General features: G+C 34.9%; 1 protein-coding gene across 10 annotated transcripts in view; it reads left to right on the top strand.

Annotated features, from left to right (window-relative positions):
• FUT8 (fucosyltransferase 8) overlaps window positions 1–15,409 on the top strand; it is a 339,974-nt gene that overhangs the window by 109,302 nt on the left and 215,263 nt on the right. For 8 of the 10 annotated variants that reach the window (XM_060095987.1, XM_060095982.1, XM_060095985.1 and 5 more), the window contains one exon: window positions 13,199–13,286. The exons of the other annotated variants lie outside the window; for them this stretch is intronic. The gene's annotated coding sequence lies outside the window, so the exon portion shown is untranslated. The remainder of the gene's footprint in view (window positions 1–13,198; window positions 13,287–15,409) is intronic. 10 annotated transcript variants of the gene reach the window in all.

Here is a 15,409-nt window from a genome sequence, read left to right as displayed (position 1 = left end):
TTGTTTCTGCATTGAATTTTATAGATGTATGAGTATTCCAAACACAGTTTAGCGATTTTTATCAAGGCCTAGGCATCTACTAAAAAAACTTAGAGGAATAATAGGCTTTCAATCTCAATTTAAGATAATGTTGACATTATTACAGGTTGACTGGAAATACCTAAAAAAAACCTTATGTCTATGTTTTAAAAAAATATTTCTTCAAATTTTACTGTAATAGGAAATTGCCTTTCACCTTGTCTAAGAACAAATTTGGTAAATTTCTTAATTTTTGGAGCAAGTTCTATTAGATTGAATCAGAAGTAAAATACACATCCATGTTAATGTTTCCCTCACTCTTCCTTCCTATAGTTTTATGATCTAAGGATGTGGATGTCATTCTAAGGTCTGGTTTTGAATTCATCAGTTGGGAAACTGATATAAGGGTTATGAAGAACTGTGACTAAGAGCAAGGTTTAGGGCCAGTCTCCCTTTCCCAGTTGATTACCATCTCTTTTGTGGATGCTAGTCATGCTGAATATCGATCCTGGGCTATAATAACATAACTTGGATTTTAACCTAATTTTACAGTGTTATCTTCTCAGAAATTGTAGTGATTTGCCATTGAATCACCCATAGGGAATTGAAAGAGTCTTCTGCCAAAGCTAACAATTTAACTCTTAAGGTAGAAAGGCAGCTGAAACATGCCTGTATGTGCATAGCACCACATTCAAAGGGGTAAGGATACAAAGATATATAGTTCTTACCTTCAAGTACAGTAGATAGAAAAGGTGCAAATACGTTCATTAAAATAATAGATCAACTTTTAGAGGGTAAATAAACTTGGATTTAAATCCCCAGGAACTCTTTAGAACTTAGAAGAAATTCCAAAGATCTAGAGCAACTTTCTTATTATTGCACGTAAGGAAACAGATTCAGAGAAGTCAAGTGAATTACATTAAGTCATTGATTAAATGGGAGGTTTATAGGACGTTCTAAATATGAACTCAGTAGTGACAATAGGTAGCAAGTTAACTTGCTTTTATTATCTTAGTGTTAACTGATGTTGATTGTTCTTTGTAGGTACTTTATAGAGAAGCTGCCAGTTCTTTTCTCACATAAGTCTAGTGGATATATCAGCAGAATGTGAACTTATATAGTAGGTTATTTTTAGAGAGGGTAGCTTTGAACAAAAGCCATTTCAGAGAATACTGGTGAATTCAAGTGAATAGTAAAACATTCATTAAAGCAGAATGAGGAGACTTTTAAACCACATAACTTTTAAAACATAGTTTGCCTTATACGTATGAGGGCTGATAGCAGGTAAAATTTGAGATGGAGTATACTTTGTTGATGAAGGTACAACTAATACTGTGAGGATAAAGGAAGAAACTTAACAGGAAGAAACTCTTAGGAAGGAAAATAAAACTTTGAGACTTTAATAAGATAGGAAAAATGAAATGTGAAAAGCAATTCAGTTTTATTTAAGGATTGGCCATACATTTATCTCATTATCAAAACTTGTTGTCACTGTCTTCTTTCATTTTCTTCCTTTCCTTACGAGTTCTCTCTGAGAAAGGCTCTAGCATGGTGTGATATAGTACAGTGCAGTTCTGGCTTTTGTCACTTACGACCAGCGTGGTCTTGGACTAAAAGCTTGCTTATTAAGACATACTAAAGTGAATAATTTTTAATTAGTTAATCAGACTTTTGAGATTCAGGTAATTCATTAAAAATGAGACTATATCTTTGATGTGACTATAGGATTACTGGAATAATCAAATGAAATCACGTGAAATTGTTTTAAAAACTGAAGACTTCACAAAGGTAAATAATATTGTTTTATACTATAACTATAGATTCAATCTAGCATCACAAATATTTGTGTATCCAATATGTCAGAGTTAAGGTTGTAGAGTTTTGAATTAAGGAAGATATAGTCCTTACCTTTAAGATACACTTTATGTCTAATTTGGGGAAGTAGGAAATAAAATATATAAGACAAATGTCTACAGTATGTGACAGAATATGAAAGGATAATGGGATTTTAAGCTGAACTAAATTTTGGCTTAAGTTAAAGAGCTACTCACCTGAATCTGCTCTAGGTCCATGAGACTCAGTACACCACAAGTGACAAAGTGAGCATTTTGACCTTTTCATATATGTGTGTGTGTGTGTATATATATATATTCTGCTTTTTAGGTAAGAGTGGACAGATTTTTAACATGGGTTGCCATGTGATAGAGGTCTAAACTTAGGCTCTCCAATAGATGCAGATAGGAGCTTGTTAATTTTTAGGTGTACGGATATGAGTCAGTCGCTGAGTCAAAGTGTCACAAAGAACGTACAGTTTTTAGTCTTGTTGAATATTACCAATAGAATAGGTTCCGGATTTTAACATCTGGGTTGGATACTTTGACAGGGGCATAGAGTTTGATTAAAAGGGGACTTTAGGAACATCTATTCCAACCCCCTTGAAGATACCTTTTACAGGGTCCCAGAATTAGCTTTCCTTATACCGAAGAATCTTTCTGTTATGTGATGCAGTACACTTTTCTTACGGGCTCTTGTGTTTGGTGTTCTTTGTGTTTGTCGGCCCCAAATGACCTCCCTCTCCATCTGCTGTTGTGTATACTTTACATTTTGTTGGATATGTTGCAGGCTTGACTGAAGAGAGAACCTACTGATGGAACAGCCAGGAGTAGAAAGAGAATGATAGGTTCAGGAAACAGGACAAAAAAGGAAATAATGATAACAATAATAGCTAACACTTATTAGTACTGAAGTCCCAGATGCTGTCCTAAATGCTTTTCTTATTTTATCTTACAACAACCTATGGAATTTATATTTTAATATTGAAATTAGTTAAATGAAATATTAATTTAACATTGTGTAACTTAATAGTATTTACCCTTGTTACAGATGAGGGAGCTGAGCTTTGCACAGTAGAAGGCAGGGTTCATGCTTTTTGGTTCTATAGACCAAACCCTTAATGCCACCACATATTGCTTCTTAAAGATAACTTGGAGGCCCCTCTGGGAAAAATTCTCTGCCTTTCCTTCTCTAAGTGTGATAGCCATTAGAGATAAAAGATGAACATTTTAAGGCTGGTAATAACTTGGTTTAGGTGTTGGTGGTGGAGGAGGTGAAATATAGAATTTATTCAACATTTTACGGTTGAATGATGGTATCAGAAAGGAAGGAACCTGAATATAATCTACTGTACAAATCAGGGGGAGAGGGAATTTTGGTGAGGCTCTTGTAAGGACTAGATTTTATGATGCTATATAAGCATGAAAACTTGATATAGGAAGTTTAGTAAGGGCTTATGATCATTAGTTTATATAGATCAGCACTGTACAATAGAAATATAATGTGAACCATGCATGTAATTTAAAATTTTCTGGTAGCCACATTAAATAAGGTAAAAAGAAACAGGTTAAATTAGTTTTAATAATATATTTTATTTAACCTAATATATCAAAATATTATTTAAACTAATTAATAAAAAATTAATGAATATTTTACATTCTTTTATTTCTACTAAGTCTTTGAAATCAGTGTGTATTTTACACTTACAACATTTCTCAGTTTAAACTAGCCATATTTCACATGCTCAGTGGCCACATTTGGCTACTGACTACCTTAATGGACAGTGCATTTTTATACCATTAAAAGATATGTTCTTAAAAATTTTCTGACTGAATTACAACTAGATGGCTTATTCACCCTCTGTGGAGGAGTGGAGGGCAGTCTGAGGTGGAAAAGCATCACTATTCAGTTGTGTCCAGAGAATCTGCTCGGGAGGGGCAACATTTTTTATACTTAGTAAGAAGAGGTAGGGAAGGATTTACCAAATGTTTAGGCTTCCTGTCATTTAGGCTTCCTGTTGTTTGAGGTACTGTGGGTTATAGTTAGAGGGACTTCTAGGGCATTCCAAATAATTTCTGTGGTCTTTATATAAGTTCTGGGCCCTGGTTTTATATAAAGAGCATAGTGCTTTTTCTGTAGACAGCTCTGGAAGAGAAGCACACAGTTCTTACTCATGAAATGTGGCGTCTGTTGGTTCAGGGACTCTGTGCCTCTGTCTGGAACCCTTCACAACCTCACTGATTTCATTGATTTGCTTTTATGGGATTTAATGTTTAAGGTTACATCATTCCTCAGGCAGGGATTTCTAAAATCTGCTTTTTCCTTAAAAAAAAAAAAAGAGAAAAAGAAAAGAAAAAGGGAAAACCTCAACAAAATAAACTTATCACATAAAAAAATGACTAAATCCTTTCTAACTATGAAAGTGTAATATGTGTTCTTTGCAAAAATTTAGATAATGGAGATACCTACTTTTACGTGTTTAATGAACAGATCTCCAGTAGAAGGAAGTGTTCAATCTTTGGCTTCCTCCTGCAGTACTGGGGTTCCTTGGGCAGTAGCACTCCAGTGAATCAGACTCTGTGTATGGGACAGGTAGTGAAGATTTTATTTCCTTTAAGAAGACAGTGAACAAATGAGACGTATGTGTTCTTTCTGGCTGAGTTATATATGTATATTATCCTGTATTATGTATCATATTTTATTTGGCTAAGAGCCTAATTTTAATGCATTTCATTAAAAATCTTCTTAGAGAGTTATCTGTAAAACTGGAAGATTTATAAAACTTAAGTAAAAACTGCAAGGCTTGTGTTAACTTGTTAAGAGATACTGGGTTAAAATACAAGTTCTGCTCTGTACAGTTTAACAGAATAGAATGCACTTTTACCAGTAATTTTCATTTTCTGAGTTTGTAGTTTTAGTGCTGTGCTGATGTTATCAGTATATAAATCTTTTTTGCCATGACTAATTGTGTTTTATTTGTTGTGAATGTAGTTGTGGTTTAGGTGGGGGTAAGGGAGGTTTGTGGAAACCAATGCTTACCATTTTGGGGATGGGTTGTGGGAAGAAGCAAGCTAGAAATATACTTGGAAGAAAGAAAACAGTAGCCACCTGGGAGCAATTTGAGATGAGGGAAAAACCAGATATTTTGAGAAAAGTTACAGTGTTTTAAAAAATAAATGATTCACATACAAAACTTAATCATTAGAAACAAAATTTTATGAAATTTGAGTAGGAAACATCATGTTAGAGAACTTTGAATTTCATATTTATTATGTTCATATTTTGTGTGGATGAAATATAGAAGTCTTAGTTATTTTGAATTGACCCCCCCTGTGGCTTCTTAGACTCTTAACTAAGGATCATAGTCTTTATCTGTGGAGAGTCCCAAGACTGAGTTTGACAGGTTAATGAAATCTAAAGTTATTTAGTGTTAGCTGTTTAACTTTAGACTAGATTTTATTAACCTGTCTGTTCATTTTTTCTGCTGGAAGGTTAACAGTCATATTGACCTTTGTCATGGAGTTATTAGTAACTTATAATTCTAAAGTACTGTGAAAACATTAAACACGCATTAAGTATTATATTTATTAGAACATTCCTTAATGCAAAGTAGTTCATTCATTAACCCATACTTAATATTGGTTATTACAATTACCTGTCTTCAGCCATCCATCAGATTCCTATGCCTGTCCTTCTTTAATTCTTAGACTTACAGAAACGTTGTGAGAGTGTGCTTAGGTCATGACTGACCTGGAGATGACTCAGGAAAATTCTTGTAAAGGGTGATTATGACTGTTGGAGTGGTTTTGTAGTGGCTGTTGTTGCCTGGCTGCTTCAGGCAGTTAGGTTAGAGTAAAGGGTTCAGGTTTTGGAGTTACTTGGTTTCTCTTGAATCCTGTCTCTGCTCCTTAACTATCTCTGTGCAAGTTACTTGCCCAGGCAAGTTATTAAACCTTAGTTTCCTTAACTGCAATTTGGAAATAATAGCAACCACCTCTTAGGGTTGTTAGGAGGACCCCCGCAAAATAATATCTCTGCTGTTAGGGATAATAGCAGTTTACTGTTTGTTTTTTTAATAAAGACAGGATTTTTTAGAGCAGTTTTAGGTTCACAGCAAAACTGAGAGGGAGGTACAGAGGTTTCCTGTGTATGCTTTGCCCCTACACATGCATGGCCTCCTCCGTTGTCCATATTCCCCACCAGAGTGGTACATTTGTTACAATTGATGAACCTTCATTGACACATCATAATCAAAAGTCCCGGGCTTCCCTGGTGGCGCAGTGGTTGAGAGTCCGCCTGCTGATGCAGGGGACGCGGGTTCGTGCCCCGGTCTGGGAAGATCCCACATGCTGCGGAGCGGCTGGGCCCGTGAGCCATGGCCACTGAGCCTGCGCGTCCGGAGCCTGTGCTCTGCAACGGGAGAGGCCACAACAGTGAGAGGCCTAATGCAAAAAAAAAAAAAAAAAAAAGTCCACTGTTTACCTTAGGATTCACTCTTTGTGCTGTACATTCTGTGGTTTTGGACAAATATATAATATGTATTTATCATTATAAAATCATAAAGAGTACATTCACTGCAGCCCCCAAATCCTCTGGGCTTTTTCATCCCTTCTCCCCAACTTCCAGCCCTGGATAATTCCTCATCCTTTTACTGTCTCCATAGTTTTTCCTTTTCCAAAATGGCATATTAGTTGGAATCATACACTATGTAGCCTTCTCAGATTGACTTCATTCACTTTAAGGTTCCCCCATGTCTTTTCATGACTTGATAGCTCATTCCTTTTTAGCACTGAATAGTAAGTAATTTCACTGTCTGGATGTACCATAGTTTACTTATCCATTGACCTACTGAAGGACATTTTGGTTGCTTCCAAGTTTTGGCAATTATGAATAAAGCTACTATAAACAACCATGTGTAGGTTTTTGTGTGGACATAGTTTTCAACTAGCAGCTACTTCTATTGAGCATTTATTTGTTTTAGCCAGACACTATACTATGTACTTTACATGGAAAATATCATTTAATTCTTATGTATATATAATAGATCATGTGAAGTTTTATAGCCCATAGTAATATATGTCCAATAACTGGTTACTATAATTTTTTTCTCTGTGTTACTTCCAAGCATGTAGTTTAAGTAGAAGTTGAGGCTGTTAAGATAAGACTCAGGAGTGGGCATTCTGACCAGACTTCAAAGACTTATTGAGGAGTTGACAGTGGATTGAAGGTGAAGTATATATTAAAGTGTAGTTCAAGGATAATCTGCATGGTAATCACTTAGGAAGCTTGTTAAAATGTAGAGTTTTGGTTTCATCTTTAGAAACTCAGACTTTATGAATCAGAATCTTTGGTCATGGAGCTTGGATTCTGCAGTTTTACGAGCTTAATAAATAATTCTGATTCACCATGAATTTTGAGAATCATCTTTTTAAATTTATTCTTCCTGATGATTAAAAAATGATTCTAGTGGTTTTTTAAATAGTTGTGTTTCTTTGATATAATAAGCTTTCTATTTTATTGGTGATGGAGCTGGTAAATTTTTTCCATTAAATTTTTTTCATGTGATGGAGCTGGTAAATTTTTTCCATTAAATTTTTTCCATGTTATGAGGGTAGGAGGGTAGTGATATTTGTTCATTCAACTTTTATTTAGTAAATATCACTTCTTTGAGGTATATTTTAATTTTTTCATAAATATAGCATATTTTACTTTATTATTCAAATAATGTAGTCTTTTTGAATAGGGTAGGAAAGTAAGGCAGATTGAGAACATACTATTATGAAGATAGGTAGGGAGGTGAAGAGAGTGGTTTTCTGGTGCTAACTAGAAAGGAAAATATAACTCTAAATAATTTGCATAACTAATATGAATAATTAAAACCTGATGGAAATTTTCAAGGAGTTTTGGTATGGGTCACTTTATTAGTCATATTAGTTAACGAAAGAGTCATATCAGGAATGCTCAGCTTCTGTGTTTTTTGACGGCTGTGTTCCCTCCTAAGAACACTCTTCTGGGTTTTGTCTATGTTGGCTTCCTGGGAAGTCTTACTCCAAATCCACAGTTTGGGAAATCAAGTTTCATCCCTACAGTTCTTCATATGAACCTCAGCTTTCTTAGATTCTTCATGTAAAACCTTACCTAAAGGAACCAATGAATTGGCTTCAAGTCAGAATTTTACACTTAGGTCTTTAGAAGACTCCATTTCAATGAGTCTTTGCATTGGTATCTTTACCCCCCAAATCTTTCTGGCTCCAGCATCCACTTTAATAACTCTGTGGGTTAAGCAACTCCATTTTTAATATCTGTAGTTTTGTTCATTCTCAGAAATGAGGTCACTAGGGCTTTGTCGATGTTAATGAAAAAGGTGTTGTACACTCTACTTTAGGGAGTGTCCTTGGACTGAATGAAGCTAAAACATCATGGACATTGTTGCTCTGCTTTAAATTCTCATAGGATATAATTTTGCATATTTTAAACTCAATCTGTTTGCCAATACAATAATATTATTTATCTCTGGGAACTTTGGCTATATTCTGCTGTGCTATTTAGAATTCATATGAATTATTAAACCTTTCTAGTAGGTCTTTTATTGAGCCTATTGTCTGACCTCCTCTTTAAAAGTAGTCTTCAGCATTTTCAAAAGAATCATTTGGGTCTTCCTGGGACTGGAGATTTTGCCTCTGTTGTGACAGAAGCAGAGAGTGAACTTTTTTAGAAGTTAGGAGCAGTGGGGTACAGAAGAGGAGAAAACTCAGACTACATTTTATATCATGCCTGTTTCATTATGAAAAATAATCATAGCCTTATGTCCTTTTCTTTTCTGAGGAGGGGGCGGTGGCGGTAAGAGTGCAGGGTGAATTAAGGAGGCATCATGGAGAATGTGTCTCCTAACATGGGGTTTCAGTTATTTCCCAAATACAGAGAGCAAAGTGGTTGTCTCCAGACATTTTTCTTTCATAGGAGGCCCGTGTGCAGTATTGGTATGTTTATCACTCACCCCCAAATATTGACAGTGTTGGCGTTACAGGTAATCTGAGTTACTGCCTTTTCTGTCATGTTCCTCTCTGTTTTAAGTGTGGGCCACAAACCCATAACAGTATTGATGTGATTATATTACTATTATAACTGTTGATATTTTTCCTTTTAAATCAGAGAAAAGCACACTGATTTTTTCCCCTTTATTCTTATAGCATTTTTATTTCCAATAATTATACTTTCCTTCTGATTTATTTCAAAATGTTTTGGTATGGTATTGATAAACATAGTATTATTTTTTGTGGTTAAGAGTATAAATTCTTAAACAAGACTACCTGGGTTCAGTTCTCAGCTTTACCACTTATAGTTGTGTGACCTGGGGCAGGTTATTTATTTTATATAACTCTTGCCTCGGTTTTATCTGTAAGACAGGGATTATAAAATTATCTACTTTTTACACGTGGTGAGGATTAAATCATTTAGTAAAGAACAATGCCTGCAAATAGTACAGGCTGAATATGTATTAGTTATTATTCACTCACTAAAATAGTAGTCTCAGTAGACGCTAATAGACTTTAAAAGTTAACAAAATTAATACTTTAAAACTTTAGAAAACCTTAATTTAGAAAGTTATTTTTAGGCTGGAGTTTTGTGTGCGCACGCATGCGTGCACACACACACACTCACACACACTGTCTCTTGCACACCCTTTTCAGACTGTTATAGAACAATGTTTTTCAAGCTTCAATGTGCATACAGGTTACCTGGGGATCTTGGTAACATGTAGATTCCTACTAGCTTTGGAATAGGCCTGAGATGGTGCCATTCTAATAAGCTCCACAGGTAATCTGGATGTAGCTAGTCTTTAGATCATAACTTGAGTATTAAAGTTATAGAATGTCCTACTAGTGGTTCTGAATCCTTCTGTCAGTACTTTATAAACACTTGGGTGTTTTTTGTTTTTGCTTTTTAAAAAACATGCCTAGGCTTTACCTCAGACTAGTTAAATCAGATCTCTGGTGTTAGTGTTCTGGACATTGTCATCATCATTATCATTTTTTTCTTTTTTGTAAAAAAATACTCGAGGTCATTCTCATGTGTGAATAGCATTAAGAGCTACTACTTTAGTGATGTGAAGGAGAGTCAGTAAGCTAAGTAGCTCCATTTTATGTCTTCATTTACTGTTATCTTCTATCCGTTTAAGCATCTGTAGGTATGATGAAGCATAGCTGGTGAGAACTCTTTAACTAGGAGGCAGCTAATAATTTTGGCTTGAAGTTATCTTCACACTATACTGGACTAAAAAATTTGACTCCTTGAACCCTTCTTCATGGCTTTTGTCTCCTATTGCTTTCATCATTTTTGTAATCTTCTTGGGATTCTCCCTAATTTCTCAACAGCTTCCTGAAAGGATAGTAATTCAAACTCAATATAAAATTGCTTTAACAAAACTGAACAGTGGCAGAGGCGGAAGAATAAAGTTCCTTCCACTTGTTAAATTCTGTGATTTTTATTAAGGTGGAAAACTTATATTTGTTTCAGACATTTTATTGGCCCTTTCTTTATATTTTTGGGAGCTAAAGTGTGTTTTCTACCATGATATTTGTTTTAGTACATTACTTTCTTAGGTTATATTCCCTCTTTTTTCTTTCTCAACTGTACTTCTTGCCTCAGTTTCCCTTCTTGTACATATTTTTGAGGAGAGGCAGTAAATGTTTTCTCATGGACTATCATGTTTTGGGAAAGTAGTTTTCCAAACTGATCAAATCTTGCTGAAATTTTATTCCATCTAGTCATGATATATCAGTTAGAATCTGGACAGGGAAACAATCTACACTAGATATTTCTACCAAGAAAATTTAACACAGGGAGTGGGTTATACAGGTGTCGGAGGCTGAAAAGGCAAAAGGGGAACACTGGAGTAACACAGAGTCAAAAATTGCAGAAAGCATCAATCATCCAGAGGGTTGGGGCTCAAAACTTCTGGAAGGGGTACTGTCTGGCTGTTGCTGGTACTTCTGAGAGTGCCAGAGAAAACTTGTGGCTGTCACCAACTGCTGCTGCTGGGGTGGAGGGCCTGTGCTAGGGCAATGCTGAGTGGAAAAAGCAAGTTTCTCCTTTTAGTGTTCTTATTGGCAGTATTATGAGGAAGCTAGCTGGCAAAAGAGAAAAGTAGTTTCCAGAGTTCTATTTTCAGCGTTACTGAGCTGAGTATTAAAGGGTGGATTTGCTGCTGAGAGACTGTAGCTGAATAACCAGCACATATAGCCTTCTCCTCTTCTCTTGGTCTCTTTCTTAGCTACAGGAATCCTGCATGCTCTTAGTGTCTAGGATTTAGAATGAAAGGAGTTATTATTATTATTTTTAAATTACTTGTCTAGCTAATGTGATTTGGGGGCATGAGACAGGACTACATGCTCTAAGATAACTGTCACAACCTTTCTTGGGAACTGAAAGTCGATTACTCATTCCTTTGACTCTAAAGGGATTTCTGTTTTTCAAGATCCCTTATTCAAAATACAAAAATTGTAGGAGTAATGATAAACCAGAGGTTAAAAATTGGTTACTTATTGGCCAAACAGTGGCCTACAGTGAAACTAATCTTTGAACAGAAGATTATACCTTCTCTCTCATTCTAATATTCTTCTTCCTGCAAAGCTTCTCAAAGTTTAATATGTATGTGAATTATTTGAGAATCTTGTTAAAATGCAGATTCTGATTCAGTATGTCACTGGTTCAGGCCTGAGATTCTGCATCTCTAAGAAGCTCCCAGTGGAGGCTGAAGCTACTGGTCCCTAGACCAAACTTTCTTCTCTCTTTCCTGCTTTGAGAACAAACCACTGGTCTGGCTTGGATCCATTGTTGGACCTGGTTTTGGGTGGTTGAATGGAGTGGATCATTAAGTAAGAGTTTCTTGCAAGCCCACTTTCTAGAAATATTTTGAGCAATTTTAGTAGAGGTATTTATAGCTGTTTCTTTCCAGGTGGCACTAGAAGGGCAGTGCCTCGGAATAGGTTGACTTTTCTTCCATAATTTTGATGCTGCTCTAGACACAGAGGCATGCCAGTCACTTGTAGTTTTCCTGGAACGTCTGAGGCTTTTTAGTAATTGTGTATATGTTTAAGGGAAACTAATGGGAGATAGGATAGGAGGACAATTAGAAAATTCATGCATCAGATAGCTTGTGTTCATTAAAGCCATTATTCTTGATTAAATAGGGCTATCTATGGATTTTAAAAATTTGGTTTGAATTTCATACTAAATGCATTTTTCCACTTTTGACACTTTGATGTACTTCAGGTTGTCATCAAAGCACAGGATCTTCTTTCCTTGAGCCAAATAAATGGTAGTCCACCTTAATTGAACTTTGCATACAGCCCAAATTTATGAAGTTGTTAATTGCTCTTTACATTTGGATTTTACTTTACCAAGGCATACCTGATCACATGACTAAAAAGTTATTTAGTTGCCATCCTTCAAGATCCTCTGCCTACCTCCCTCATCCCCACTGCCCCCAATTCCTGGATCTTTCCTTTTGTCTTTACAGACCTAGATTTTTAAGATCCTAGGTTCTTTGTTTCTGTCTTGTGGTTCTTTTTATGACTGTTACTCTTAAATTTTTAAAATTCAGGCTGTAGATAATACAGTTCAGGTCACGGAATTGAAATAATTGGCCTCTTTATCGGTTGAGGTGAAAGAGTTAAAATGAAAGTTAAGGATTCAGGGCACCCCTACAGAAATGAGGGGTGAAAAAATGCTCAATTTTAGGATCCTAAACAAAGCATTTTGATTGGCATATAGAGACCCTTGCATGCACACAAACGTCCATATTTGAATATTTATAGAAGATAATCTGTCAAAATTACTGTTATTTTAATTTGCCAAGCTTGGCTGATTGCTGCAGTTGGATGTTAGTTGAATTCTAGATGAGGAACTGTAAATAAGAGCTGGTCTAGAACATGCTTTTTGTCCTTGAAGCTGTTTGAATATTCCCCCCCACCCACCTTTTTAAAAAAAACAACGACGACGACAACAACAACAACAGTGAGGCCTTTTTATGTTAGCTGGACTTTAATGTTTTCCTTTTTAGGGAAAAAGGATTAAAGTAAGGTGATAACAGTAAATACTAAATTTTTGTTAGTTAAGAAAACCATTTACATTTCGTGAACAGGAATTGTTTAAATAGTTTTAACTATTTGTCCAATCTTTGCTTCAAAGATTTCCCTGGAGAGTTCGAACCTAGGGACATAAATCTCTTCAAGGCCTGAGGGGCCTTGAGGTTTAGTGTAAGTAAGTTTCATGTTAACAACAAAGAAAATGTATAGTTGTAGATAATTAATGTTACTGCTTTCTTTTGTCTCATTTTAAACAGTTGGTAATTTTAGTGACCCAGATTCAAGCAATAATATCTTCCATTGGAAATATGTGATTTCGTCATCTTATGTTCTAGGGGAAGAAAGGTAAGCCATTTTTCACACTTAATATTTAAGTAACTTTGTAAATAAATCAAAATTTTCTCTTTTAAAAGATTAGAAAACCCTTTTCTCTTTAGGTAGTGTTTTCTCACCCAGAAAACACTGTATTATTTATTTATGTCATATCGTTATTCCTCAAAAGATTCCACTGAGTCTACATTATTTCATCTCTAGAGATGATATGATGACTTTCAAAAAATCATACAACAGTTTTTTGGAGCAGGACTATGTTCTGTGCTCTGTCTGCTAGGCTATCTTGTCCCTTTTACATAGCCATTCTCAGCTGAATAGTTTATTTTTACATATATAACCCCCTGACATGACTAGATAGTCTTAATATTTTTTGTTTTTTGCTTTTGATGTTTTCATTTCTTTATCTCTTGTAAACTGCCATAATTGGATCCATTTTGTTGGTGATTACTTTAGCTAGAAACTATGTCAGGTACTAAGTCTCAGTTTTACTTAGACATTGACTTTGTTTTGGGGTTTCAGGAATGTGGGGTCTCAGGAATATATTTTATATTCAGCAAATTAAAAGTGAAACTTTTAGAGCATTCTTTTCCATTTTTCACAAGCATCCATCTTCATTCTCATTTGACAGTCCTTTTTTGGGTAGATTTTCTTTTTTCTAAGAGTGTTTATATAATCTTTTACTTATTACTGGGTGGTCTCTTTTCCCAGTTCTTTTTGTGGCTATCCCTATTACCATTTTCCGTATATCTCACTCTAATTCCTCATGATCCTCCTAGGAAAATTATATGTCCAACTCTGTAGTTACCCTCTGAATGAAGGATAATAACATTATTAATAATTCCTTAAGATGTTATGCTCGCTCCTAATTTTGTAATTAATAATAACATTTTTAACAATTATTAATATAAATAACATTATTAATAATTCCTTAAGATGTAATGCTTGCTCCTAATTTTGTAATGGTTCACCATCTGTCACTGTACAAAGGGCTCAGAAATGTCTGTTGTACCTAATGCATCACAGATGTGGGAATAATAATAAAATAAAATTTACATTTATGTAAAGCGAAGATACTGCTAATATGTTCCCTTGAGTTTGGCCATTCTGATATTCTTGCTGTGTTTGGAGTCTTATTAAGTATGTTAAAACTCAAGTTGAATACAATTTAAGTCAGTGATATAAAAAGTAATGAGCTGTTTTACAGTGTGATTTGGAAAAAAAATTAGCTGTTATTTCTTGCTTATAAGAACAGCAGATAGCACAGTTGACTAAGATTTTCTAAGTAAAGTAATATTGATAAAGGTTAATTTCATGGCAATAGAAAATGTTGGGAATTGGCATCCAAATGTCAAATTTCACATACACATCTTAGCTTTCAACTGATTTTTCTTTTCCCTCAGGGGAAGAATCTTAAAACTTAAATTTGTTTAGAAGACATTATAATGCTACTTTAGGAATAAGAAACAGGCTTTATTTTTCTGCAATTGAACAGTAGGGATAACCAGTCCATTGCAGTACTTATTGATAGATTTTTTTTTTAAGTTCTTATGGAAATTTAATCAAGTGTTCATTTAGGAAATATTTTAGTTTGTAATAATGATGCGGGATCTAAACGATAACCTACGATATTCATCTATGTGTTTTCATTATTTCAGAAAGAAAGGATGATGTGTATTGTTTAATAATTTGCATTTTAGTGTTATTTATAGGGTAAACACTATGAATAATCATATTTTAGGTAATTCGTGTGCCATTGAGACAAATTTAGATCTCCATTTGTTCCTTCTCTCCCTAATATCATAAGAGTGTTATATATCACTCTATCAGTTAGTTAAAAGGTAAAAATTGAAAATGGATTTTGTTTTGTTTTGTTTCTGATCTGGCATGTAAGGAGCTTAGAAGTCATCACTCCATCCTAACCACAAGTAAAAAACTGAACAAACTGAAAAATCAACAACTCTTCTTAGATCCATCACAGAAGTGAGGTCACAGGGCAAACCACTGCTCTCAAATTAGAGAGACAGACAGGCAAATATAGAGAACGACAACTTGCCCTAGCAAAAACCCCAAGGGAACACTACTGGGTAGGAAAATCTAAAGTGTGATTAACAAATTAGGGGAGACTCCATGTGGAC

The sequence above is a fragment of the Mesoplodon densirostris genome, chromosome 4 (assembly GCF_025265405.1).
Source record: "Mesoplodon densirostris isolate mMesDen1 chromosome 4, mMesDen1 primary haplotype, whole genome shotgun sequence".
In the NCBI taxonomy this organism is placed as follows: Eukaryota; Metazoa; Chordata; class Mammalia; order Artiodactyla; family Ziphiidae; genus Mesoplodon; species Mesoplodon densirostris.
The sequence above is the reverse complement of the archived record's forward strand: the minus strand, read 5'-3'. Positions and strand labels throughout refer to the sequence as shown.